Below are 25,618 nucleotides of genomic sequence, written 5' to 3' on the forward strand. Positions count from 1 at the left end.
GAGCAGTTTCAGCCAATTCCGGTGCACGGTTTCCAAGAAATCAGCCTCCATCACCATCAGCCATTTTTGCATTTTCTCCATAACCGTGCATCCGTTTCAAAACCTGTTTCATGGGGATATGCATATGAGTGATGGTAACCTACCCAAGCAGTTTCAGCCGATTCTGATGCACGGTTTCCGAGAAATCGATCTCTGAAATCTTCAGCCATTTTCCATTTTTCTCGAAATCCGTGCATCCATTGATCACGATTTTGCTATGGGAGATGCATCATGATGATAGAAACATGCTTAGCAAGTTTCAGATCAATCCACTTTACCGTTTGGGAGAAATGGCGAAAACAAGTTCTGGTTCTGTGACAATGCAGCAGCAGCAGCTTGAAGGTGCAAATCTGAACGTGGAAACAATTGCATGCAGCTCAGATCCGGCCAGAGGACACCTGCATAAGAAAAAAAAATCAAAGATTAGCAGCCAAGCCACATGCAATCAGAAAAACCAATGCATGCAGCAATGACAGGCCACAGCAGCTCACGGCAGCCATTCAACTTCGAGGTATGTGACTGACTCATTCTTCTATTACATAAATTTAATTTAAAAACTGCACGAATTAATGGAATGGTGGGATTAAATCACGAATTATCAAGGTTAAGCTGATTGTCTTCTCTAGAACTCAGCCGGCAGTCACGCAGTACATGTGGACAGGTGACTCATGTGAAAATTAAAAGAAAAAACAGTTAGTGTCAGCTGCTTGAACTCCAGTGCAGCGGATCAAGAAGAAAGCATACAATTAATAAGTAGAACATGCAGTTCATGGGCCAGCACACGTCTTTGCCACCTCACTCCACCAAAAATCACGCAGAAATTAATGAGCGCTCAGCTGAAATTCATGGACTGTTATTCAACTTCCACTTGCAACCTGTTCAACTGAAGATGCATCCTCTTCTCCCACAATCAGTTAACCTACCATCCTTCGCTGATTTTTTTGGCCTGTTCAAAATTCTCCCGCTCATCCAGTTGAAGCTTGAAGAAAGCTTATTGTTTAGTTGAAGTCAAGGTTGTTGCAAAACAACTACAGCCCAGGAACAAATGGATTGCTTCTCCGCGACAGAGTTTGGACAGACTAAACAGGGATAGAGCGCGAAGTCTTGAGCACAAGAAGCACTTGAATGAAAGCAAGGAAAAGAACTCGAGATTACGAAGTTTTTCCAGATAGAATAGTATTTCCTAACTTGAAATGTTCTGCTTCTTCATTGGTGAGTCTTCACCAGGGAATTGATTATGGGACAGAGCTGTATATTTTGAAGTGATTCAGTTGATACATACCATTCAAAGTTATCCAAAACAGTAGAGGGAAAAATGACCAGTGAAGTTCTTAGTTATAGATAGGCTTGCATTGAAGAATATTGATGAAAGTTTATCCTTCTTGGAGAAAGCCCCTGCTTCATTGAACGATATGGAAATCAAAGAGTAAGAATACCTTTGGTAGGTTCTTTCATCTCTTAGGAGTTGTATGAGATTTTCTTCAAAATAATTTGAATTTTTCCTAGACCAATATGGAACATGGGGAGAATTAATTGTTGAGGAAAGATGCCATCTCTGCAATATGATCATGAATTCAAAACAGAGCAGTAGAATGTTGATAACAGAAATGAATTCAGCAGTGTCTATAGTTCTTATTTTCCTTGAAACACATGCAGAGCCATAAATGAAACAATTGACTGCCAATTTTGTATCTGAGCCTGTAAGATCTTTTCTCAGTTGAAAATGATTGCAAGGTGCTGTGCGCTGTAGTGAAAAATGAACAGATGGACTCAAACAAGGTGTAGCTGTCAGTCGAAAAGTTATGAAGATTGGTACCTGTCTTTGGTGGCAGATGGCTTGGTCTATCATATTCTAAGGGGACATTATCAGAGAGCTGCCTTACTGATTGAGAGTTAATATGGTTGTTTGTGGTCATGCTATTCAGCCCAAGCATCAAGTTTTGGTGCCAGGGTAAAGGAAAATAGGAGCTACAATGAGAATGCTTATAAGGGTTGGCTCGAAAATTGGTGGAGAGTCATTTCTGAGGTGGAATCAACAATAGGGACTATTGCCATTGCTCAAGTTTTAAGCAAGGATTTGAACTTTGTTCATCATCTAATTGACACGAATAACTGGGAAGAGGTTAGGGCCGTCTTTGTTCTTTTGGCAGTCGCAAAGGAGAGGCAGGTGGACGATATGCGATTCTTTGAGGACTCAAAGCCGTTGATAGAATGGATGAGGGGAGGATATACAATAACCAGAACCTACTACTTCCAGATGTAATAAGGATGGCTAATGACAGCAGTTCCTCACATATCTACAGAGAAGAAAACACTGAAGCTGACAGTCTTGCAAATAGGGCCGAGGAGTTACAGTATGGGCTGTTGATGGTCTGAAATTGCAACAAATGAGGTTTTATCGTTCCCTGCTTAACAGATTCTTGAGTAGTTTTGATCGTGTCTGTGTGCTCTCTCCCGAAATGGTTTGTGCTTTACCCCGGGATGGGATGTTACAGGCTTGAGTCTAGGATAGCCACGGCCAAGATGAAAGGAAAATCACCCACAGCCAAGCAGGATATAGTGGTGCTGTCTGTTTCTACAGGAAGCCAGCGAACTGTTTCTATAGGAAGTTTGAAAAGAGGGAAGCCAAAGGAGAAATCGGGCGAGATTTTAGCCAAGGAAGCCACCAGGGCTATCAAAGATGAGGAGAGAGATTGGTTGCTCAGAGGATGAGCAACACTTTCAGCAGGGGGGTGATGATGAGCCCCAAAAATGGATAATTATTTGGGCTCATTCAACCTCCTAATTTGACTTAATCCACCATTCTCATTAGTTTATTGCATGTTTTTGATTATATTTATGTTAATAGAGTGAATTTGGTTAGTCATTATGCCAACAAGTCTAATGGGTGCTTTGTGTAGCCTTTTTGGTCAACTTGGAGACAAAATTGAAGGTCTTATTGAGCACTTGGCAGCCAAATTCGTGGGAGAACAAGCTAGAGGATTTGTAGGAAGGTGTCCCCTTCATTTATGGGCCCTTACCTCGAATTCTCCACCATCAGCTCGGAGTTCAAGGGCCACCGAATCAATCAGCACAAGGGCAGCCAAGCAAGTCAAGTAGGACTGCTGTTAACTCCAAGTTTTGGGCAGCCGAGTCCCTAAAGTTTAGGAGGACTGTTGGGTCCTCAATTTGTATAAATAAGAAGGCTTAGGGCCTCATTTTGGTTAGCCAGTTAGTCATTTTGTTAGCCAGTGGATGTTAGCTAGTTAGCCAGTAGATAGTTAGCTAGTGGTTAGTCATTTTGTAGCCAATAGTTAGCTAGTTTATAGTTCGATTTGGATGCAATAGATTAGCTTTGCTTTCAGCTCATTTGCAAGTTCTTCTTGTGGACAGTTTTGATGTAACTCTTCATTCTTGATTAATAAAGATGAATCCAGCTTTGCACCAGCTCTAAATCTCTCTTGGGAGGCTGTAGCTCTTGGGGTTGGGCCCATCTCAAGCGCCCGGTACCTCCCTTGTTTATCTTTATGTGTGTTTGCTGCATTCTTAAAATAAAGTCTGCTCTTTAGATTTAATTCGTGCTTTGTTATTTTGGTTGTTTTTGATGGTTAAAGTAGCTTTTTATGTTTGGAATCGATTGGTAGGAGTTTGTCATGCATGTAGATCTTTTGGAATGCTCTTGCTCACGTGATGTACATGGTTCTCTTTCCAAACAAGGGTGCTGTTTATTCATTTCATTGACAGTTAGATTAAGTTAGCTAGGACTTAGTTTGTTTGCAAGAATTCATTGATTCGGTTGAATGTGCATTGTGCAGGGCATCCCTATCACTCACTCACATGGTCAAGCTTCATCAGAGCCATCTGATTCATCCCATATCTAGGCTTCTCGCTTCACACCCATCCTCTTGCCCACGTAACCCTACCTTCTTCTCCATTGTTGTCTCAACTACCTTAAAGCCAAATCAGCCTTCCACATATCATCTCACCACTCCATCCATCAATTCCTGGGTCACTTCAGACCCCCATCCTACCTCCATAACCATCCATGCATCTTCCATCAATCACCCATCCTCAAAAATCCCATCACGAAACATCCTGTAGAAGAATTACAGAACTTCCTGTAGAAACCCCTGCAGACTTCCTGTAGAAGTTCATAAACACGGTTGCATGGCATCCAGACTTTGTGAAACTCTCAGAAAGAATGTTAGGGATCCCTTAGACCCTCTCTGTACCATCCCAACCTTTCCCAAAGCATTTCATCCCTTGATCCATCCCTGCATAGTGGAAAACTAGTTAGAAGCACATGCATGATAATTTCAACAACTTAAGCAAAAATACAAAAAGATGTTTTCTTCAGATAATGATAACTTAGACACATGCATTTTACCTTCCTAGAAGTAATGGCATCTCTTTTCGTAGTTTGCATGCTCTCCTTTGCATCGGTAGGACTAGCTGGTAGAATTAGGGTTTGCTAGGGTTTGTGTTTCTTTTTGGCTTTCAGTTTCTTTCCGCAAGTAGATTAGCTTCCTTTGAGTTAGCTTTCGTCCATCAGTTAAAAAGCTTCTTCTAAGAGCTCATAGAAGTTGGCTTGAGCCCCTAGCGGACTTGTGCCAGCTGACCAAGTGACAGCCGTGGCAAGAGCTAGTACTTGTGCATACAGCATCGTCGCTTCCAAGTTTGTTACGAACTACCGGGTTGATAAAATTAAAGAAGGGAGTTCCAGGAGTTGTAGCATTATTGCTACAATACTGGAGCCCACCAGCGACCTCAACAGGAACCCAATCCTATTGCGAAAGCATCCGGATAGGAGGCAAAGCCAAGAGGAAAGAACCTAGGGACAAGGGTCCCCAAGCTCCTCTAGCCCCTAAGGCCCCAAAGCCATCACCTCTGTGCGCTTTGTGTAAAGTTGTTGGGCATGCCACCAATAATTGTCCTGAACTCCCTCATCTTAAACATTTGGTTAATGAAACATTCCCTAAGTCAAATATCCCTGAAGTTCATGTTAACTTACTGGGTCCAGCCAAGAAACTCAAAATGTTGCGCACAAATAACCCTTGTGCCTTGTGCGATTATCATGGTCACTATTCCCATTATTTCCCTCGTCTCGACGAATTTCGCGATTACCTTGATGCACTTCGCAAATACGAGACCACTCATAGTGGATCACCTACTCCTCTACCTGCGGATTATGGTACCACTAATACACCAGAACAGGGGGACTTTGGTCCCACAATTGTGATCCCTCCCCCCGATGTTGAGATAATAAACTCCATGAGCCATATCCTTTACCTGTCATCATCCTTGAGTTCCTCGCAGATAAAACTTTCTGAGGTTTCTGCGCATGCTTCTATCGAAACTCCTTCATTGGAAATCCAGGTCTTAACATTGGTAGATTTTCCATCTACTAGCTCGCCGTCTACCATTTCAGATGATGCGTATGTGAACCTTCTTTCTCATGATGATGCACCAGGTATTTCCACCACATCATGTAGTCTCTTTTCCTCTAGTCCTCCCATATTCCATTCCGATGAGGACATTTTTGATAATGCAACAAGATGATGGAGCTTAGTGGAAAGGAGTCACCTCCACTAAGTGGGCCCGCAGGCAAATTATGGCGCAAAGTCTATTTTTAGACTATGTCTATTTTTAGACATATGGATCATGGTCTATGAGTTGCAGGATGTTGTTTATGGATGATTGGTCATGTTGGGAAAAAATAGATGGACTTCTATTTTTGGTTCACAGCAGAGTGATCAAAGTCTATTTTTAGACTACCAGGCTAAAAATAGAAACAGTCAAATATTATTAGCCCTTAGTAATATTTGGACTCTAAACATTATCTTATTCTCCTGGATCACTTTAGTTCAAGATACGGATGTGGCACATGCAGTTGACAGAAGGAATCACGTGGTTTCTTATGTGTTATTTGAGCTATTGCATGGAGGACTTCAGTTAGAACTCATGCATGTGAGTTATGTGGAGTTGGATGTGGAGTTGATGGAGTTGTGTTCAGTTGAACTAGTTGTATTCAGTCTAACTGAAGAATACACTAGTGATGAGTTGTGTGAATTAAATATTAATTAATTCACTAATTATTAACTCATAAAGCAACTAAAGAATACATTAGTTAACTCAGTGCATGGACAGTTCAACAGAGACAGGTGTTAGAGGTAAGTGAAAGGGTGAGTTGTGACTATCAGTTGTGCATGAGATTTGCACATGCAGGGATTGAGTATGCCCATGAGGATTGCGCAGTATATGCCTAGTGAAATAGCCTATGCTCACATGATTTTCACTTGGTATTGTGCAATAAAGGTAGGCAAAGCAGCGGAGGAGATTTGAACCTGTGACTTGTTCGGATCTGAGCTAGTTTTGTGTGTAACAGGTGGAGATAGTACTGGGTACTTGTGAGGAGTATTGTACTATGTATTGTTACATGTTCTCAATCATTATAATATACAGATAGTGTGGGGTTTTCAGCTGTATGCTTTCCCCGGGTTACATACTGTGTTAATGTGTGCATGCGATTGATGTTTCATTGTTTTTAATGCTGCGAAATTGATGATCAACGTAGAGGAGATTATGTATTGTGCATGTATTCCGCAATAGTGTATAATCGGGATAATCTCTCTGAATAAGTGTTTATTATTCAAAAATTCTACATGGTATCAGAGCTGGTTGATTTGTAGAAAAATTTCTACATGATATCAGAGCTGTTGATCATCAGATCTATTATTCAGAAAGTGTTTACATATTATTTCTTCAGGTAGAGTCTGTAATCGGGCCAGGTAGCCTTTGGATTCATCCTTCCTTTGGAAGGTGAGATATCCGGTAAAAGCCCATACAGTCAATCTCTGTACGAGAAATACCTTGTTCTCACGAATCTTAGATCAGAGGCGGTTGAGTTGTTGAGTTGGTGGAATTCGAATTTGCAACAGTGTTTTCTTGGTGTCAACGTTGCAATGTCTTTCAACGGATTGCTATTGGAGTATGCTCTTGAGGGCAGCTCGAACTATATTGCATGGAAGGACAGGATGGAAGCGGTGTTAGATGATAATGGGCTGAAGGAGTTCATAGAGGCTGATGTCCCAAAGCCTACTGATACTGCGCAAGTTGATGCTTGGCAAAAGAAGACAACAAAGTGTCGAAGGATTTTGTTGGAGGGCATGAAGGATCACATTGTGTCCAGCCTACATGGAAGGGCTTCTCCATACTTGATGTGGAAAGCGTTGACAGATCTATTCCAAAGCAAGAGTGATCAGAGGAAGCTGGCACTCAAAGATAAACTCAGAAACATCAAATGTGAGAAGGGAGATAGTATGCCCAAGTATCTCACGAAGTTCACTCAGTGTAGGGATGAGATGGGAAGTGTGGGGGTGACTGTCGATGATGAGGACTTGGTGAGCTTGGCTCTCCTTGGTCTTTCGAAGAGTTGGCATTCCTATCAGGACTTTGTCAATGGTCGGGAGAAATTTCCAAGATGGGAGAGACTTTGGTCAGATCTTGTGCAGGAGGAGATCATGCGGAATACCAGGGACGGATCTTCATCAAAGGCACCTGATGAAGAAAATTGTGCTTTGGCTGCCAAAGCAAAGAAGGGGAAGAGCAAGAAAGCTTCTCAATCTGGTGCAAAAGGCAAGAAGCAGGACATGTCCAAGGTGAAGTGCTTTCACTATCACCAGCACGGACACTATGCCACTAACTGTCCCCAGAAGAAGAAGAACAAGCAAGCTGCTCGATCTGTAGCACGAGAGGCTCTAGCCTCGCAGTTTGAGCTTGATTTTTTATTGATCGCATGCTTGCTTTCAAGTGTGATGGGATCGGTATGGTTCTTGGACGGTGGTGCATCTTTTCACATGACAGGAGATCAAGATTTGTTTTTTGATCTGGAGGAGAAAGATCTTGGAGTGCACATCGAGATGGGCGATGATGGTAGATACAGTGCGACCGGTATCGATACCATTTCCTTTGAGAGGGAGTCTGGTAAACCCTTCGTATTGAAGGAAGTGATGCATGTTCCAGGATTGAAGAAGAATCTTATCTCTGTGGTGATGTTAGAAGACAAGGGATATGATGTTTTTTCAGTGAGGGAAAGGCTTTCCTTCGCAGTAAGACAATTGGAGAAACCCGGAAGATAGGGGTTCGAGTCAGGAACCTTTATCAGTTGCATGTAGATGGCTGTGTAGCAATGGCATGTAAGGCAGAAGGATTGGTCAGCCGGGATGATGGCGAGCTGTGGCACAGGAGATTGGGTCACCTTCACCATGGAGCCTTGAAGATACTACAGTAGATCACTACGGGGCTTCCTAAAGGCACTCTTGCGCAGTCAGATCAGTGCAAGGGGTGTACTTTGGGAAAGTTTGTGAAAGCCACCTTTCATGAGAAGGATAGTCGCGCCACGACGATCCTTGAGAGAATTCAGACAGACGTGTGTGGACCTTTCTCAGTAGCTTTGATAGCAAAACACAGGTATTATGTGATCTTTGTTGGTGATTTCTCTCGTAAGTGCTAGATCTTCTTCATGCAGAAGAAGAGCGAGACATACTCAAAGTTCTATGAGTTCAAAGCACTGGTCGAGAAGGAGTCAGGGAAGAAGGTGAAGGCTCTTAGGAGCGACAATGGTGGTGAATACATCTCTGACGAGTTCAAGGATTTCTGTAAAGCAGAAGGGATTTGAAGAGAGCTCATAGCTCCCCATAACCCACAGCAGAACGAGGTTGCTAAGCGGAAGAACAGAACGATTGTGGGTGCTGCACGGGCGATGTTGCATGATCAGGGCCTACCCCTTCACTTGTGGGTGGAAGCATGAAATACTACAGTATATGTGTAGAACCGTTGTCCTCACAGGATACTTGGCATGAGTACACCCGAGGAGGCTTATTCTGGTAAGAAGCCTAATCTTTCTCATTTGAGGATTTTTGGTGCTAACGTTTACATGCATGTGACGAAGGATGCTAGGAAGAAGTTGGAGCCGACCGCAGAGGTTGGGATATTTGTGGGGTACACTGATACGCCCCACAACTATCGTGTGTATTTTCCAGACAGTGGCAAGACTGTTGTGCAACGGGATATAAAATTTCAGGAGGAGAAAGCCATGAAGTGTTCGCTTGAGAGGGAGCCACACTTGCATGCAGATGAGGAGCTATTAGTTCCTAAGGATGAGCTTCAGGACGTGGATCAGCCGCAGGATGAAGTTCATGGAGTGGAAGAGGCCACTCATGCAGCGTCAACCATCAGAGGGCGAAAGCGCTTGACAGAAGTTGAGCGACTGGCTCAAGATGCACAGAAGGTTGTAGGACCACCTACAACTCAATGTAGACAGAGACAGTCACCTGATCGGACATTGTATACATGGCTCTTATGAACAAATGTGTTGTGACTGAGCCATCCTCTTTCGAGGAAGCTATGGAGGATCCCGCATGGGTAGACGCCATGGTGGAAGAGTATGATTCGATTGTCAGAAACAGTGCATGGGAGATTGTCCCAAGACCGGAAGGGAAATCAGTGGTGGGTTCGAGATGGATCTGCAAAGTTAAGTAGGCAGCTGACGGGAGTGTGGAGAAGTACAAGGCAAGATTTGTTTCCCGAGGCTTTTCACAGATAGAGGGGATCGATTATGAGGAGAGCTTTGCACCTATCGCAAGGTATTCTTCCATACGGACAATTCTTGCTCCACAGATGGGGTGGCACATTCATCAGATGGATGTGAAGACTGCGTTCCTCAACGGAGTCATTGAGGAGGAGGTGTACATAGAGTAGCCCGAAGGTTTTGAGATCTTCAGCAGCGAGTTGCATGTGTGCAGGCTCAAGAGAGCGCTGTATGAGTTGAAACAAGCACCACGTGCTTGGTACACACGGATAGACAGTTATTTCATCGGACTTGGATTCTCCAAGAGTGAGGCGGATCCTAACCTATACCAGATTGTGGTGGAGGGTAAGTTGCTTATCATTGTACTTTATGTAGATGATTTGATTCTAATGGGTGATGAGCTGTTGATACTTTCATGCAAGGATGATCTTGCTAAGGAGTTTGAAATGAAGGACTTGGGCCTCCTTCATTATTTCTTGGGATTGGAAATTTGGCAGCGCAGTGATGGAATATTTGTTTCTCAGGGTAAGTATGCTCGGGAGATACTGGAGAAGTTCAACATGCATGGCTGCAAGCCTGTTGATACTCCTCTTCCTGGAGGTTGGAGGAAGGAGGATGCTACTTCGGTGGAAGTAGTGGATGCCACTGTTTATCGACAATTGGTGGGGTCGTTTATGTATCTGTTCAATACACGACTCGATATATGTTATGCTGTTACCAGCTTTCACAAGCTATGGTTAAGCCAACCAAGCTCTTCTGGAAGGCAGGCAAGCATGTATTGCGTTATTTGAGAGGCACATCGGGATATGGATTGTGGTACAGACAGGAGGATGAGGTGAAGCTATGTGGCTTCACAGATGCAGATTGGGCAGGGAGCCCAATGGACAGAAAGAGCACATCAGGAGGGGTCTTCAGTATCGGGTCGACAACAGTTTCTTGGTACAACAGGAAGCAGAGATCTGTGGCACTCAGTTCAACAGAGGCCGAGTATATGGCAGCAAGTTTGGCTGCATGCGAGGCTATATGGATGAGGAAGATCCTGGTCGGTTTGTTCGGTTCTTACTTGGAGCCTACTTTTATTTACTGTGATAACCAGATTTGCATTAAACTCTTGGCTAATCCTGTATTTCATGACAGATCTAAGCACATTGACATCAGGTACCATCATATCAGAGATTGTGTGCAGCGGAGAATCATGTTACTTTCATACATTCCAACGAAGGATCAGGATGCTGATATCTTGACGAAGGCACTCACCAGGAGAAAATTCGAATACCATCGAGGCAGGATAGGGGTTGTTGATAATCCATATCTTGTTGAGAGGGAGTGTTGAGAATGCAACAAGATGATGGAGCTTAGTGGAAAGGAGTCGGCTTCACTAAGTGGGCCCGCAGGCAAATTATGGCACAAAGTCTATTTTTAGACTATGTCTATTTTTAGACATATGGATCATGGTCTATGAGTTGCAGGATTCTATTTATGGATGATTGGTCATGTTGGGAAAAAATAGATGGACTTATATTTTTGGTTCACAGCGGAGTGATCAAAGTCTATTTTTAGACTGCCAGGCTAAAAATAGAAACAGTCAAATATTATTAGCCCTTAGTAATATTTGGACTCTAAACATTATCTTATTCTCTTGGAGCACTTCAGTTCGAGCTACGGATGTGGCACATGCAGCTGAAAAAAGGAATCACGTGGTTTCTTATGTGTTAGTTGAGCTATTGCATGGAGGACTTCAGTTAGAACTCATGCATGTGAGTTCTGTGGAGTTGGATGTGGAGTTGATGGAGTTGTGTTCAGTTGAACTAGTTGTATTCAGTCTAACTGAAGAATACACTAGTGATGAGTTGTGTGAATTAAATATTAATTAATTCACTAATTATTAACTCATAAAGAAACTAAAGAATACATCAGTTAACTCAATGCATGGACAGTTCAACAGAGACAGGTGTTAGAGGTAAGTGAAAGGGTGGGTTGTGACTATCAGTTGTGCATGAGATTTGCACATGCGGGGATTGAGTATGCCCATGAGGATTGCGTAGTGTATGCCCAGTGAAATAGCCTGTGCTCACGTGATTTTCACTTGGTATTTTGCAATAGAGGCAGGCAAAGCAGCGGAGGAGATTTGAACTTGTGACTTGTTCGGATCTGAGCTAGTTTTGTGTGTAACAGGTGGAGATAGTACTGAGTACTTGTGAGGAGTATTGTACTATGTATTGTTACATGTTCTCAATCATTATAATATACAGATAGTGTGGGGTTTTCAGCTGTATGCTTTCCATGGGTTACATACTGTGTTAATGTGTGCATGTGATTGATGTTTCATTGTTGTTAATGCTGCTAAATTGATGATCAACGTAGAGGAGATTATGTATTGTGCATGTATTCCGCAATAGTGTATAATCGGGAAAATCTTTGTGAATAAGTGTTTATTATTCAAAATTTCTACAAACATCATGGAAGCCATGACTACCCCTGATTATCCTTGGGACGATATGCACCATTGTGCGTACTTCCTTCCATATTTGGAGCCCACCACTCTAAATACATCCATTACACCCATGGCATACTGGGGGGAACATAGGCCCCTACATCTCCTTATCATCCTTTGGAGGATCTAATGCCAAGTTGGGACGAGATGCTTGAATCCCTTTTTCAAGCACTCAGAACACAATGGCGCTCCACAAACTCCTCCTGCTAGGGGGCATCATCCCCACCTTTGCATACCAGATTAGTCCCTTGGCCATATTCTCAATTGATTAACATAAGTCTCGGCCTAAATCCCACTAGATCTAGGTATGATTGATTACCCTCCCATTCCTTGGATAGTTTGTCCTACCAGCCTCTCTGACGAGCCATATTCACATCGCATATCATAAAGGTTTCGTACCATATCTTCAAATATTCTACTCTATGTCATACCAACTTTACCACCTAGTCCCCATGTTTGACTTAGTGGGTGAGAACGATTCTAGACCTCCTCTAGTAGTTCATTCTTGTTTTCCTCTTTCCTTAATTCCTCACTAGGAACCATCATTCCAAGAAGCATTAAGGCCATCTTTAGACAAGTAAGGCCACTTTTCTAAAAGTCGTAGATCCTAATTTTGATGGTCGGTTTGTCTGCTACGATCTCCACAAGATTTAGGGCCTTCTCCTCCTCTCAAGTTGGAAGGAAAACACCCTTTTATAGGAAAACCCATAGTTTTCTTGTCACACATTGTGACCAAAATGTAGCTCTGTTTGATGACCCTTTAGCACCATTGGAAATATCTCATCAAGTATTATAATGGGTCTTTCTCAAATTTTGATTATTTGACACTTCACCTGAAAACCATTTTTCCAAGAAGGGTCATTTTGTCGCCTCTCAAAATCGAATTGCTTCATATGTGACACTTGTACCTTAGGGACCATCTTCCCTTAATACTTGTCATCTCACGTGTCGATTCTCGTCATGGGTAACCATTATTTACTCATGCTTTCATGGTCCCCACTGGGCCTATTCTATGTGGCAGCGTCATCGAGTCACCCTTGTTCAGAGCATCCGCGATGAGTCACCTTTGCATCCATGGAGTCTGTTTCACATCCCATTGTATCATGTCACAATATTCCATCCATATTTGCATATCGTTCATCTTGTGTTGCCCATTTTGGCCTCCAGTCATACTGTCCTCGATCCCCTCCAGAGTCGAGGCAATCGCTGCCAGGTCAACAATGCACTTTATGCTCTGATAAGGGAAGTCATCTGTTTGTACCTCAGTCCCCTTTTTCCCATTGTCCTTGCTGTCAGTCCATCAATGGCATTACTATTTCCCCTCATGCCTTAGTTGAGGATCCTCATTGCCTCACCTATGGTGGGACCTATTCTGTCGATATCAACACATTTATTCCAGAAGAATGGCCTAGAGGGTGATGTATCTTGGTTCCAACTTCCATTCTTGTTCGATGCCTTAGATCGAGCAGAGGGACTCATTATTTCTCTTTGACTTGGTTGTTTCATGCTTGTGATTCATACACTTGATGGTCCAGTGATAAAGCAGATTGTACCTGTGATTCCGGGGTGCGTGTGAGATGTTTCAGACCTCATGAGGGAGTGGCCCTTCAGGTAGCCCCCCACATGCATGGATGCCTTCATATTATGATACAGTCTCAGATGCTATTCCACAAATTTGATGGATTTGGTTCCTGCCAATCGCAGTGTTCATAGCATGCACGTCTCCTTCAGATGATCCATTCAGTTTTGCAGAGCCCTTCCCTGTTCAACATGGCTTCTTTGGTTGTTCTACCCTCCCTCCCACCCATTTTTGAGGGAAGGGCCATTATATCTTATGTACTAAAATATTATTGTATTCAGTCCTAGCTCATGTTTTTCCAGGTGCCTGGCTCAGTTATGCCAGCGTGTCATGTACCATTCAACATGTAATTCATTGCTCAGTTTTATGTTTCTAAGCGCATCATTATTTTTGTACTAAGTTATCTCGGTGGGTATATGTATGCCTCCCTCAGCTCATTGAGATCTGGTACCACAACATAAAAGGAGACTTACATTGGTCTCGCCCCCTCTGTCCCTATCGTCTTTCGCTTCAGCTCTATTGGTCTCACTCTCTCTCTCTCTGACTCCACTTTGTTGTCTAGTGATTTACATACTTCGGTCATACATTTTGCTCCTAACACTCGTATGTTGGGCGGTAATCTATTATCACCAAAAAATTGATCATCTAGCCTAATTTACTAGATGGATTGAAGTACACTATGTAAGGCCAATTTTACCATAGTAAAATTGCTTTCACTGTGAGAAATTACTTAATAAACCACATTTGTTAAGTAATTTATAATTAAACCCATGAAGAATAATTAAATAAATCACTATTTATTTAATTTTCTTCTAGGAATAATTAATTAAACCATTTATTAGTTAATATTCGTTGTCATATTTGACCCAGTTATGAAAAATAAATAGATAAATTATTAATTATCTTATTTTTCTCTAGGAATAATTAATTAATCACTAATTAATTATTATTCCTTGTCAAGTTTGATTAAATCCCCCAGGAATAATTAAATAAATCATTATTTATTAATTACTCCTTAACGATATTTCTTGAGATGATAAATAAATCATTTATTTATTTATTATTTCTAAATAAAAGTTTAAATACTTTTTCCCTCCTAACCAAATATAATAAAATATTCCAAGTGGTTATTCCTAGAATGGGGTTAATAATATTTTATTATTGCTCATTATTCGAGGATAACTCAATATTTTGTTATAAATAGAAGGGTTTTCCATTCATTATTCACTTTTGATTATTTTCGTTGTTTCGCTCACTGCTGTAAATCTGATTATTATCACTGTTGCACACTATTTTTCTTCCATTTGAGTTCCCATTGAGCTCAAACATTTTATTTGTTGGGTTTACACATTATAGATGAGAGACACTCTACACAAGCTGAAAACATTTGAGGATAGCCGAGAACCCATCCCATAGAGGGGCACTGGTAACTTTTATTTGTTCCCTTCATAGGTGTTATAATAAAATCTATTCTTTGTATATCTGGTTTCCATTGGATTATTGGAGTTATTATTACTGTTTCATTTTTCTGTTTAACTATAATTGTGGTATAGATTAGGACTTTGGCAGGTTTTGTTTCTATCAATTGCTGCAGATCTATAATGTTTAGCATCCATTTATATTGTTGAGATTGTTTTTCATCCACAGTATTAAGTGTTTCATTTTCGTACATATTCGAGGAGAAAACACTACAACAACCTTTGTTCAGGATATCATCAAATCAGAATGAAGATTGAAGACATTCTGAAAACAACATTTAGAACTCATGAGGGTCATTATGAATTTTCGGTCATGCCTTTTGGCCTTACCAATGCACCTTCTACATTTCAAGGTTTGATGAATTCCATTTTCAAACCCTTCCTTAGAAAATTTGTGTTAGTGTTTTTTGATGATATACTAATCTACAACAAGTCTTGGAAGGATTGTGTTCAACATGTTGATAGAGTTCTCAAACTATTGGAGGAGAAACAATTAAATGTAAAAACCTCCAAACGTTTCTTTGGAGTACAATAGGTGGAATATTTGGGTCATATTGTATCTCATGAAGGTGTTAAGGTAGACCCTAGAAAAATTAAAGCCATTAAGGAATGGAAAATTCTCACATCCATAAAGCATTTGCGAGGATTTCTTGGGTTGACAGGGTATTATCACAAGTTTGTTAAGAATTATGGGAGAATAACAACACCTCTAACAACATTACTGAAGAAAGATGCATTTTCATGGACTCTAGAAGCAACGAAATCCTTTGAACATATTAAAGAGGAAATGTGCCAAGCACCAGTCTTAGCTATGCTAGGCTTGACAAAAACCTTTATTGTGGAATGTGATGCCTCAGGAAATGGAATTGGTGTTGTTTTAATACAAGAATAAGTACCCATTGCTTTTGAAAGTCATCCAATCAAAGGAAAGTATTTACACAAAGCTATTTATGGTAAGGAAATGTTGGCAATACTACATGCACTTAAGAAATGGCAACCTTACCTAATGGGAAGACACTTCAAGGTAAAAACAGATCAAGATAGTCTTAAATACTTTTTAGAACAAAGATTATCTTCAGAAGAGCAGCAAAAATGGGTCACAAAGATGTTGGTTTATGAATTTGAAATCATCTACAAAAGAGGGAAGAAAATTGTTTTTTCAGATGCATTCTCAAGAAAGGATGAGGATGTGGAGGCATTGCTTTGTGCCATTTCTATTATCCAACTAGATTGGATAAATGAAGCAAGGGATGAATGGAAGAATGATGAAGTAGTGTGGGTACTCATTCAAAAGTTACAACAAGACCCCAATACATCTGATACATTTAGCTGGAAAAATCATTCGTTATGGTACAAAGATCGCTTATACCTATGTAAGAATTCCCAACTCAAACAAAATATTCTTATGGAATTGCACACCTCTCTCTTAGGAGGGAACTCAAAATTTTTACAAACTTACCACAGGGTTAAGAAGGAATTTTTTTGGGATGGCCTTAAATATGATATTCAAAAGTTGGTGGTGGAATGTTTGGTTTGCAAACAAAATAAAGTTGAAACAATTAAGACCCCAGGCCTATTAAAACCTTTATCCATTCCAAGTCAACATTGGGGGGACGTTTCAATGGATTTTATCACAGGTTTACCCAAGTCCGATGGAAAGAGTGTCATCATGGTGGTAGTTGATAGACTTACCAAGTATGCACACTTTTTTGCAATATCTCATCCCTTTAAAGCCAATACAGTTGCTACTGCATTTATGGAAACAATTCAAAAGCTACATGGAAACCCAAAGATTATTGTAAGCGACAGAGATCCCATTTTCACCGGAGATTTTTTGACAAAATTATTTTCTTTTTTGGGTACTAAGTTAGCTCATAGCTCATCGTATCATTCTCAATCAGATGGGAAAACTAAGATAATGAAAAAAATGTTTGGAAGGATATCTTCATTTCTTTGTATCTGATAAACAGACATAATGGGTCAAATGCTTGCCTCTAGATGAATGGTGGTATAACACTTCCTTCCATATTGCAGCAAAAATGACCTCATTTATGGCACTTTATGGATATCATCCACTATCCATCACATCATATTTAAGAGAAAATTCTAAGGTTCAAGCAGTGGAGGATCACATTGAGCGTCAACAAGAAGTTCTCCAACTCTTAAAGGATAACCTCACTTTGGCACAAAATAAAATGAAGCAATAGGTAGATCAACATCGCATCGAAAGAAGTTTTGATGTAGGTGACTGGGTATTTCTACGGCTACAACCATACAAACAAATGTCCCTCAAGCAAGCTAATAAGGATAATAAATTATCACCAAACTATTATGGTCCGTAAAAGATGTTGCAAAAGTTGTGCCCTTACATTATTATTGTTATGTCGGCTTTGACTATATTGTGATCCCTTAGAATATATTGTGACCCCTTATACTCCTATATATAGAAAGGAGGTATTGCCATTTGTATCATCCAAGAATTGTTCATTTGTGTAATGTAAAGGAGGTTTCCCCCTCGAAGAGGCTGATTTGAAGTTGTTTCTCTATCTTTTCTTCTATTTTGTGAGTTGGTTGCATAACAGAGACTGTTAATAAAGTTATGGAAATTTTTAGGCAGATCTGGGTAGTTGGATTGTAGGTTTGCCTAAAAATTTGGAGTAGGGTTCATGGTCTCACTCTTAGTTCAGGGAATTTTCAGCCACATCCACACGGAGGCTGAATTATGCGTGCGGCTAGAGTTCTCTAGCTACACTGACAAGACTGCATGCGTGCGGTTGGGCTGTAAAGCCTGGTTGAAAGTGGTTCCAACTTAGAGAAAAGGTCACAAGTGGAATCAGGTTGTTAAGGGTGTGGCCAGATGTTCCTAAGTGTTGTAGTAAATATTGGACATTGTTGGCAAGTTAGGCCCCATTTTCATAACTTAATCTTGGAAGTTGGGTCATGCATAATAACTCTCAAATCATGTTTACCCTGGTAAGCTTGTAAAAGTAAGTAAATGTGGGGTGGGGTGTTACATTTTTCTAAAAATTAACGAAGATTTTTGTCTCAAGTCTATTGATGTTAGTGTTTATGACAGTGAAAATAATGGTTAGGCATCCAGGATTCACACCAAAGTTGATGTTGCCTCGAGCGATCATACATATGTCTTGCAGGTCTTGGGGTGTCCCTGGTCAGACAACGATGTGTTTAAGAATAGGCAAGAGGCGGGTGTGCACGATTTGTTTCAACGATTGCTCTGTGTGGTTTTGAAAGCCGAGGGAGTGGAGCTTAGTATTGGCGGCCTTCTCCGTCATTCCATAACCGTCATTAGCGTTGAAGATTTTCATTGCCATATTCATTCATTTTCTATAGATAGATATATTCATTCATTGACCTGCCAATGGCCTCCTTTTATTTAAAACAACAATGTAAATCCTTCTATCACTTCTTAGAAATGCCTATGAGTGCCATAGGGATAAGTGAGCATCCTTAGAAAATTTAAAGAACTTGAAATCATTAAAAAATGAAAGTTGGGCTTAAAAAGAACATGTAAAAATTTCCATTTGAAGATACCTTTATATTTGTTTTTGGATTTTATATGTAGCATTTATTGTTAGGGTAGCTAGGGTAAACTTTACTTGGTCACAAAGTCAAATTGATATGACCATTAATGGGTTTATTGTTGGTGGTTTACAAGCTCCAGGTTTTGGTAACACATGGTTTTTCCCATGGTATTTTCATGTAATGTAGCATATTAAAACATAGATGACTCCATTGTAAGTCATGTTTGGGCCATTTTGAGGGAATGGCAGAAATTAGTATGGAGACTATAAAAATTCCAAAGAGCTTGTCGATGAAATAATAAAAGGCTTGGCCATTCTTAGTGGGTGTAGCCAATATTGGGTGAACTACATAAATTTTCTTTCTTCTGTATTTATTATGATTTGTGGTTGTGTCTATATGTTTTTATTTTTCTATTTTTATAACAATTGGTATTAGAGCTTTGGTTGTGAGCTAGTTGAGCTTGAGTGTCACATTCCTCATTTATGTTGTGGGAAGCTTGTGTACTACTTACAAAAAGAAGCTACCACATGAGAAGGATAAAACCCAAGGGTCAAATCAAATGCAAGGTAATGGTCTAATCGACATCGAAGGTGAAGTAGGACTCACAAACATTGGTTGGTGGATGATGATGGTTGAAATTCTAGGGAATTTTCATGGGGAATTTATGATAGAGGCGGCCAAGACTTTTTGTCATGATTTTGATCATGATTATCATTGATAACAAGAGTTTTTCTTTTGGAATGGGATGAAATATGCACTATATCTCTATGGAAAACATTGGCATGTAAGTGAAATGGGTTTTCATCAATAGATATGACAAAGTTATACAATTTAGAGGACCAAGTTTTAGGGAGATTAAATCATTGCCTTTGATCTCAAGAAAACTTGGGTGGATTAGACTAAGATTTGGACATGGTGAGTCCCAATTCCAAGTGGTTTATCATGGACAATGTGTGGGAAAATAAGACAAGGTTGGTTTTGTCGAGTTTTGATAGAAGAAGGAAGTAGTGACTAATGTCATAAAAGAAAATAGAGAAAATCATGCATTGGTGGTATTTAGGGTTTTGAAAGCCAAGGCAAGGGAATGGCACAAGATGAGTAAAAGGTTGCGGTCACACAAGATACACGTGTGAGCATGGAGAAAGAGAAAAGATGCCTAAACGAAAGGTAGTGGCCAAGTCTGAAGTATGGAGACTGAACGCTACATTGAAGGAGCAATGAGAAATCGTCAAAAAATGCACCTTCAATCCCAAGATTTAGACTCTAATGAAATGTCGTTGTTAAGAAATCGAAAGTTGAAAAAAATGGTTTAGTGACTACTAGGATAGATTTGTGTAAGATCGATTTTGAGAGTTATATTGATGAAAAATTGCATGCATCTAGATAGTGCAAATGAGGTTTGAAGGTCTGGTCAGGGTGAGACATGCACAACAAATGATTCTTCAATGGAGATTGGGTATGTGCAAGTTATGGATTCACACAAGCTCAAGATATATAATAAGAAAGGTCATGTAATTGCATGGATGAGAGAATGTGGATGGATTCAATGGTGTTGAGGCCTAGTGAAGTAGCCAACATGTTATGGAGAGATCCAATAATGCGTAAACACCCTAGAGTGTTTTGTCTAAGTTATGAAGCCTAGCCATAGGTAGGGCATATTCCCTAAGGTTGTTGTATGACTGTTATTAAAGTATGCATGTTGTAGCACAATAGCACATGATGTCACCCTTGTCATGCACAAAGATGATGGAGGATCAAGTTGTGAAATGAACCACTTGAATAGGTACAAACGTGGAAAGTGTACTCAGATGCTAGCTTTAGGATGTAAGACCTATTATTCAGGCATACAAGTTGTAGTGTGATGGAACATGGAATTATATATGATCATTTTTGGAATGGACCACTTGAAAAGGTATGAAGGTGGCTAGTGTACTCATATTCTAGCTCTAGGGGAAGATGTGAAATGGTTGATGAACAATGTATGAGAAAAAGTGTCCTATAAAATTGGAAAATACAGTGGCTTCTTACCCATGTATTCTAGTGGATTGCAACCTTTTTACATGGAATTAAAAAAAGATATTACGATCATCTTAATCTCCCCAAGTCAATTTTTATGGGGTAATTGTTATGGTAGTGTAACCCACCATCCTACATTTACACAATTTCACTGACCTACCAGGGTAAACATGGGACATAGAGCTACTATGACATGACCTGACCTCCTAGATCCCATTAAGGAAGTGGGGCCAACTACTGACGACAAATTGACCTTTCACAACATCCTACAGGGGCTACATGACACCCAAGGGCTGAGAAACCATCTCATATGGACAAACCCTAAGCTAGACCTCTCCTTCCCTGCCCTAGGCCCTCAATCGCACCCACAAAAAGGCCTCCATGCGGTTGGAAGCCTCCAATCGCATGCACAAGCTTACATCCATGCGGTTACAACCCAAAATTTCTAGTTAGGAGCATGTGGTCCCAAATTCTGAGCCTAAATTCCAGGTCAGGCTCCAGGTCACTGTCTAAAACTTCTTGTAACTTCTCAAATGCAAAAACGACACAAAAACAAAGCTAAACATTCAAACTTGAGTCAGAGACTTGACCTAACCATGACACTCATTTTTTCAAACATATTGAGAACATGTAATCTATAGGTCATGAATTCATATCTAAACATATGGGTCTGATACTTATCTGAAAATCATCAAGAAGGTCTAATTCCCTCTCATAATAGTTGCAATAACACTTATTAGTTAATGTATTCATTAACCATTCATCAACAAATCAAACATATTAAGATCCATAACTAGAATCTGTTATGAAACCATGCTTATAACCAACATATAACCATAATAATAACCATGATAGAACAACCATCAAAGCCACATAATAACAAGTACAATTACTCATAAAATACAAGAGGAATAGAGATCTTATTAACATATGCAAAAGCCAACCAAGTTAGGGACTTCCACGTACCACCCGACCATATATTGAACTAAAAAAAATATTTATTTCATCCAGTCAGCCTTGTGCCATATTCCAAGCATGAGTTTGGGACTCAAGACAAAAAAACCCAGGGATTATCAAAGATTAAACCACCTCCACCCTTAGGCTTTACTGCAATCCTGCTAAAACTGGTCAAGGGATTCCTAGGCTGTAATGCCACCTCCCACATTGGCCCACCTTCACAGGCTTTCTAGGGTAAACATGAGTGGGGGGTTACTATGACATGAATCAACCTCCTAAGTATAGTTAAGGAAGTGGAATCGACAAACCATAACTTTACCAACCTTCCTAAGGAGAAACAAGACCTCCAAGAGCCAAATAACTGCTCCAAGTGCCATAACCATGGGTTAACTTGCCTTTTAGTGACCTAGAATCCCAATCACTTGCATAACAAGGCAAGCTAGTGACTGTGCCCTCCATTTTTCATGGATATCTCTACCTCCCAATGACTGCAGTCTAAATTACCCAGTTCTGTGCATGTGACCCCGAGATCTGAGCCAATTTTTCAGGGCTAGGATCAAAACCTCTGCCAAGAACTTGATAGAAATTTAAAGAATGATGAATGAAACTAGGACAAATCCATTAACATATAACTTAGACAATAAATTGACCTAACCAGGATTGACCATGACATACATTCCGTTAAACACATGGTGAACATGAAGTGTACAAGCCATAATGCATATCTGAAAATGGAGATCTAAACTCACCTGAGAATCATCAAGAAGGTCTAATGCCCTCTTACAATGGATGCAATAACATCTATTAGGTCATGCAGTCAATAACCATTCATTTACCAATCAAAACATGATAAGAGGCATAACTAAAATATGCCATAAACAATGCTTATAACCAACATATAACCAGATTTATAACAATGATAGAACAACCATCAAAGCCACATCATAACAAGTACATTTACTCAGAAAATACAAGAGGAAATTAGCTCTTATTAACATAAGAAAAATCCAACCAAGTTAGGGACTTCCACGTACCGCCTGACCTTAGATTGGGCTAAACCAAATCTCTCTTTTAGCCAATCACCCTCCTGCCATATTCCAAGCATGAATGTAGGATCTCATGGGATAAACCAATACATAAAAAACCAAGGGAATGAAGAGGTTAAACCACCTCTACCCTCACACTACCGTGATCTCACCTAAACCGGTCTCAAGATCACAAAACCAAACTAACCTTGGATGCCTCATAATTCCTTCACCATCCCTTGAGTAATTTGCGTATCTATACCCACCTGTTGAGGGCTCCCCGAAGAAAACCATCTCCACTCCAAACCTTTGGGATTTTCCTAAGACCACCTCAGTCAGATCTAAAACCTTTCGTCAATCCAAAGCTCAATCAATAATGAATCCCATCACAACATGGTTATCTAGAAATGGCAAGACAAGGCTAAAACCATTGTCAAACTAGGCCAAACCCATGCCAATGACAACAAATGAACCAATTACACACATGCACATGCATAAACCATGCATGCCAAAACCAACTAGGAAATCATACATGCAACCTATTACCTACAAGAATTCTTGTTGAAGTTGCTTGATTCAACACTTCCTTGCTTGATCCTTGCTTTCCTTTTCTATATTTTTCTTTCCTTTTCCTTTTCTTTCTTTCTTGTTTTCTCCACTTGGTGCTCTTCTTATCTTTGAAGCCAATTCCAAATGTCAACTGACAAAAGGCCCCAAACTGACGCTTTGATGCCTCTAATTTCTTCATTTTCCCTCTATTTTCCTTCAATTTCCTACTCACATGCAACCCGTGACATTTCACCTTCCTTTTCTCCTAATTTCCTTTCATAAATAAAATGCTAATAATTCATTTTTACCTTTTCAAAGCCTTTTCCTTTGCCTTTACCAATTTCCTCTTAGCCATAATAAACAACAAGTGATGCCCACTAGGATGCTTTTCCCAACATTTAGCTTGGAATACGCGTCCCATGACCTTGGTATTATTTTTCCTTTATTAACATTATTATATGAACTTTTAACCTAGAGCTATTACAAACCCCTCCCCCTTAGGGGAACACCATCCTCGGTGTTCTATGACACTTATAACCATCAAGACCGATGAAAAACAAATACATTGCCCATGGAGCTTTATAACTTAGCTCGATGAAGTATTTACAATGAACAACCTAATCAAAAGAAAAAATATCATGACAAACATGAAAACATGACAACCATACTGCTTATTGGAGCTTTATAACACAACTCATTGTGGTATTGATAATGACAACCATACATAAATATATACATACACTAAAACTCCTTTGCTTCAATCAACAAACAATGAAGGATACATAACCCGTATCTGATCAACTATCTCCCATGTAGCTTCATCAAGCCCAAAGTGCTTCCATCGCACTTTAACTTTCTCGATTGCTTTGTTTCAAAGCATGAGTTGTTTCCATTACTATATGGACTAAGGTTCCTGATGAAATTTTCCTTCTGGCTCCACCTATAGTACATACCAATTAATGACATGATCAATGTATTTCACATATATTTTAGGCAATGAAACATGGAAAACATCATGGAATTTCACTGCCGGAGGTAGTGCAAGTATGTAGAACACTAGTCTAATCCTCTCAAGGATCTCGAAAGGCCTGCAATATCGAGGTGCCAACTTGGTACATTACTCAATCCTTAAGGAGATTTTATTGGGCTTGATGTACAATTACACATGCTCCCCAACATGAAACTCCTTAAATTCCCCGTGTTGATCTGCATAGCTCTTCTATCTATCCCATGTTTCCCTTAGATTCCTCTTTATAACTTGCATTTCCTATTCCATCTCTGGCAACATGTTTGGTTCAATCAATACCTTGTTCACTGGATTGCTCCAGCTAATGGAAGTATTACAACACCACCCATAGAGTGCCTCAAATAAACTCATCCTTAGTGACTCCTGATAACCATTGTTGTAAGAAAAATCCACCAATGGAAGATACTCCTCCCACCTCCTCTACTAGTGCATAACATACATCCTCAACATGTCCTCCAGTATCCTATTGACCCTCTCTATCTATCCATATGTTTGCAGATGATAAGTTGTACTGAAGGCCAACTTTGTACCCAACCCTGCAAATAACTCCTTCGAAAACCTGGAGGTGAACTTGGTATCTTTGTCTAACATAATGTTCTTTAGAACACTGTGCAACCTCACTATCTCCCTGATGGAGACTTGTGCTACCTCACTAGTTGAATAAATAGTCTTCATTAAAATGAATTGAGCTACCTTTCTCAACTTGTCAACCACAACCATTATGGAATATTGTTGCTTCGATGTCCTCAGAAAACCTATAATGAAATCCATGGAAATGATCTCCCATTTCCACTCTGGAATAGGAATAGGCTGTAACAAACCAACTGGTTGCTGACACTCAGCTTTCACCTACTGATAGTCCAAACATCTAGAAACAAAATCTGCCACTTCCTTCTTCAAAGTTGGGCCAATAGTAGAACTTATTCACAATTGTCAATGTCTTATGATATCCTGGGTGACCTGAATATGGCTTGACATGAAATTCCCTCAAGATAAGCTTCTTGAGCTCACTGTCATCTAACACATAGATCCTGTCCCTAAATCTCACCAAGCCATATGTCGTGAGATGATAGTCCACATCCTATTCATCTATACCCTACTATAACCTATGCTTAAGGTATTGATACTTATCATCCTAATATCTTTCCTGTAAGATCAGATCTTGTAAATCTATCCCATAAGAGCTCACAACTGGAACATGGTTTACCTGCACTCTCCTACTGAGAGCATCTACAACCTTGTTCTCCTTTCCTTTAATGTATCTGATCTCGAAGTGAAACTTGCTAAGCATGGCCAACCATCTAGCTTTCCTAGCATTCATATCAGGTTGATCAAATAGATAT

The sequence above is a fragment of the Pinus tabuliformis genome, chromosome X, assembly GCF_031772625.1.
Source record: "Pinus tabuliformis cultivar Carrire ecotype Pingquan chromosome X, CPIR1, whole genome shotgun sequence".
Classification (NCBI taxonomy): Eukaryota; Viridiplantae; Streptophyta; class Pinopsida; order Pinales; family Pinaceae; genus Pinus; species Pinus tabuliformis.